At 45.3% G+C, this 4194-nt stretch overlaps 1 long non-coding RNA gene across 1 annotated transcript; it reads left to right on the forward strand.

The window, feature by feature from the left end:
* The first annotated feature begins 718 nt into the window (after positions 1-718).
* LOC138069126 (uncharacterized) lies at positions 719-3644 on the forward strand. Its single transcript, XR_011143933.1, has 3 exons — positions 719-857; positions 2343-2444; positions 3541-3644. It is a non-coding gene; the product is annotated as an uncharacterized lncRNA (long non-coding RNA).
* Positions 3645-4194: the final 550 nt, after the last annotated feature.

Below are 4194 nucleotides of genomic sequence, written 5' to 3' on the forward strand. Positions count from 1 at the left end.
ACACTCGCTCTCTCCAGTTGCGAGCACCCTCAGCTCACATGCCCCAGTGACCGCTGGCCCCTTCACCAGTGGCCGCCACTTGGACCTCCATAGACACACATGCGCGCAGCATAGAGAGTTTCCTCACCCTGGAGAAGAGTTGGAAAAGGGATTTAAGAAGAAGACAGGACAGGCTGCAGTTATCAGGCCCAGGGCATGGCTAGAGAAGCTTGCTGACCAGGCACCTGGTCAGAAGCTCTCTGCCCCTTGTATCCCTTTTCCCCCTCTGCTTCTCCACATTGGTTCCTCCCCAAACCAGCTTGATCCCTCCCTTTCACAGCCTTTGGGCCTCCTCCAAAACATCCCCCATTAAGGCTCACTCCATTTTAGGATGTTCTTCCTGGAATCCCATAATGCATCCCCTACACCTGCAGGCAGTTACCCCCAGCAAGAGGGTCTGCAAAGTGGTCCAGGGAGTGCACCTGTCAGATTTGCTGCATGTTTGTGCCTGATCCTTCTTGTCTCTTTTAATTAGGAAAACCCGAGGAGGAAAGAACGAGAAAGAAACTGAAAAATCTGGGGGTGACATTGTGAAATTGCGAACAATGAAGAGGGCAGTGTAGGTTAGTTCTGGCTTTCAATTTTCTTATACTGGCTTCTGACCCAAAGCCATACCTTAAACAGTGGAAACGAGCTGAACTGCTGGATATTTTTCTCTCTTCACATTTGTCTATCGCCACAGAGCTTACAGACCACAGTCATGGACTCCAGGGCCCTGCTCGTAAGCTCAGGACAGAGAGTCAGCAGAAGAAATCAGTGCCTTTCCCAAATGCTTACAACCTAGCAGAACAGAAAAGGCAACAGCTGGCTGTTGGCAGGTGGGCATACAAGGCAATGGATAGTCCTACTCTGAATGATAAGCCCTGCTCTCACTATAGCAGTAGCCTGACATGGGTTTTGAGGAGCCCAGCAAGAATTGTCAGGAGGTAATCTGAATGTAAACATCTTGGTGGAAGACTTTCCAGGTACTTTACAGAAGCTAATGGCATAAACTTGTCCTGCATGCATTGGGTATGTTTTTTCTCATTGGGGAATGTTCCAGTTGGGAACTTGCCTGTTGTTGCTCATGTCATCTGGGGCAGAGCTCAGCCTTGTAACTCGATTACCAGACTTATTACCACGCTAGAGTAAGAAAAAAATTCCTGGACACATTTTCTCAGAATATCAAGGAATAACTTCAAGAAATAACTGCTTTCCCAGCAGTTGAATCTTGTCTAAGCAAGGGGAAGGTGTTTTGTCCGTTGTTATCACTGAGGCTAGTGACAAATCACTATGCGTGCTCCTCCGTGCTGATTTCTAGTTGCTGGAATGCGTCTTGCCCATATTGTTCTTGAGGTTTTGCAGGTTGTCAGGTCTAGCGTGTCCTTGGCATGATGACAAGAGTAAAACCCATAGGTGCCTGTATGGTGCATTTTGGATTTGATATACTTTCCAATAGTATTTAAACAGTTGCATGTTGGTCCGCGTAGTGTAATTATCGCGTCATCAGAAGAAAGCTAAGACTGAGAAGCAGAAAATGGCAAAGATTCTTGAATGCCCTAAGAGCTTAGACCAAGGAAAACTGTTGAATGCTGTCAAGCTCCCTTGGAAAGTAGGTTACATGCGCAATTCCTGTGAAGGGCTGATTTCTTGTGTACAAGCAGGATATAATTTCAGGAAGGAAAAGCATATGAACACCCACGCTACTTTTCTTTAAATTTCTTGCTGTCATTCTGCAAGTCAAGTTCCCTGGTTTTGCTAGATGCAGGTCTCTGCACACGCTGTATTTCTTTGTCACTTGGCCTACTCCTTGCTGTTTTCCTTTTTTTAGATACACTGGTCTGTGTCTAAAGGGTATCAGAGGTCTACTGCAGATGTAATGCTAACTGCTAGAGTGTGACTTCCACAGGCCTACTCTCTATAATTCAGCTTCTTTTCCTACTCGGAGTCTGCGCTGGGTAATACCGTTTCCATTTCACTGCACTACTTTTACCAAAGAGTTACCGACCGAGTTTTACTGTTTCCACATCAAACTTCCCGGCTTTCAGTTAAAGCTCTCCACACAGAGTTAAAACAATGGCCTGGGTATCCCTCAAAGAACAGTACCCAAACCAGCTTCCTCGCTCTCTCTGGGGTGACTTTTAGTCCTCCTGAAAAAGCAGGCCTGTGTGTAGTCCACTTGACTTGTGCATTGATAAAAGACACTTGAAACGTCCCTGTGGTCCAAAAAGAGATGGGTGAAACACCTCGCATGTTCTGCCTCACGGCTAACCTGATTTATCTTGAAGGCGCTTGTAACACTCTTCTGAATTCTTTGCTTTCAGACAAAGTAAGATATTGTGTGCAGGCTGGTCTTCTCCAGTCACACAAACGTGCACATTGAGAAGTGCCCAGTCATGAAGCCTTTGCTGCAAAAGACCTAATCGGTAAGCGTATGGCTAACGATCGTTCTTCTTTATCAGTCGTAGTGTCAGTCACAACACCCCAAAATGCTTTAAAGGATTTTCACATGGGTGGTAATTACAGAATCATTGTAGTATGGTAACTGTGACAGTGTGAAGGTACAAAGGAAGCAAGATCTTTTTCTTGGGAGACAGAATACCTTCCAAGAGCTAGTGATTTCAAAAAATGCAACGCCTGAGGTCAGGCATGACATGATTCAGGAAGTGTTGGCTGAGATTCTGTACCTGAAATCCTTTTGTTCTGCACTTGAAGCCACAAGCCGCTTCTCAAAATCTTCATCAGACTATTTAATCGTCAAGGATAGCCAAGGATTTCGGAAACCAGGGAGGTAATTTAGTTAGACTTAGCAGAAGAGTCTGTGTAGAAGTTTTCCAGTGTTCTTAGTCTCTTCCGTCCCACGATTCAGAAAGGGTTCACCACGATTCAGAAAGGGTTCATGAAAACTTTTTCATTTGACTCAGAGGTGGAACTCAGTTCTTGTTTCTATGGCAAATTCAGAGCAGCTCATCTGTCCTTAGGGTCAATAAAGAAGCTGGAACCAACTGTTAGCTTACAGGCAGAACTGGGTATGCAGCTCGGTCAGTACTTCAGCGTTATGTATGGCATCAGATAATCTCTATTGTCACTTGGTTTTTTACGCCATCTATTTTGTAGCCTGCCATGACGTTAAAGAAGACTGAGAACTTATGTCCAGGCACGCCTTTCCACTGGCAGGCTGCTAGACCCAGCTGGTGCTGCCTTTGAATAGATCTGCATCTGCTTTCCAAGCTCCATGCACCACTGCCTGCTCTACCTGTGGCAAAGAGGCAAACTGTGAGGAAAACCAAGGCAGAGACACAGAGAAGTCATAGTTCAACATTTCCCCTTCCCAAGAAAGACTGAATTTTGCTCTCACAAGGGAAAACTCGTAATGCTTTTTGAAATCACATGCCTGAGGAATAAAACGGACTGGAAAATTCATAGCTCTCACAGGACATTCTGAGAGCGCTCCCTTGAGTCTTGGCAGGACTTAGTGTGTTCTTAACCTTGTTTTTGTTGTTGCCTTTCCAATGCTTTCAGATGGAAAGATGAACTCTACAACAGTACTTCCCCATCCTCCTCCTCTAATGATGAGGAACATTTTCAGAGGCATAGGAAGCAGAGCCCTAACAGAGCTTCCAGAAGGTGAGTGTCATTAGAGAACAGGGGAGGGAGGAAATTACTGAAGACGAGGAGCAGCTGCCTGACTGTGAAGGGTTCCCCTCCCTGCTCTCCTATGGAATCTAAATGGGGGCAGTGTTTAATCCACTGACATAACATTTAATCTGTTGGCACTGATGGCTTTAAGCGGGCTCTCTTTTAGAACGGATTCTTCAAGCGCAGTTAGATTTCTTTGGAGGGGTTAGGAGCAAACTCCAAAGATTCTAATGTAAAATCCCACGGTGCCCCTGCTTTACAGTAGGTTATTCAGAAAGAAAGCCCCCATAGCAGAAAACGTATGGAGACAATGATGGAGTTTCTTTACCTTTCTTTGACACATGGCTTGTGTGGAATTCATCTTGAGGTACACTTTGATGGTGTGGGTGGTCTCTTTGACCAAATTTCAGCTTTTAGAAGAGAAATGGTCATTCTTCCATTGCTTTATCCGGAAGTCTGGTGACAGATTCAAAGTGTGACATCCAAGGCAATGGAGGCTGTGTTAGAACTACAAATGCTGACTCACCTGTTTGCAGG

This window comes from Struthio camelus, chromosome 13 (genome assembly GCF_040807025.1).
Source record: "Struthio camelus isolate bStrCam1 chromosome 13, bStrCam1.hap1, whole genome shotgun sequence".
In the NCBI taxonomy this organism is placed as follows: Eukaryota; Metazoa; Chordata; class Aves; order Struthioniformes; family Struthionidae; genus Struthio; species Struthio camelus.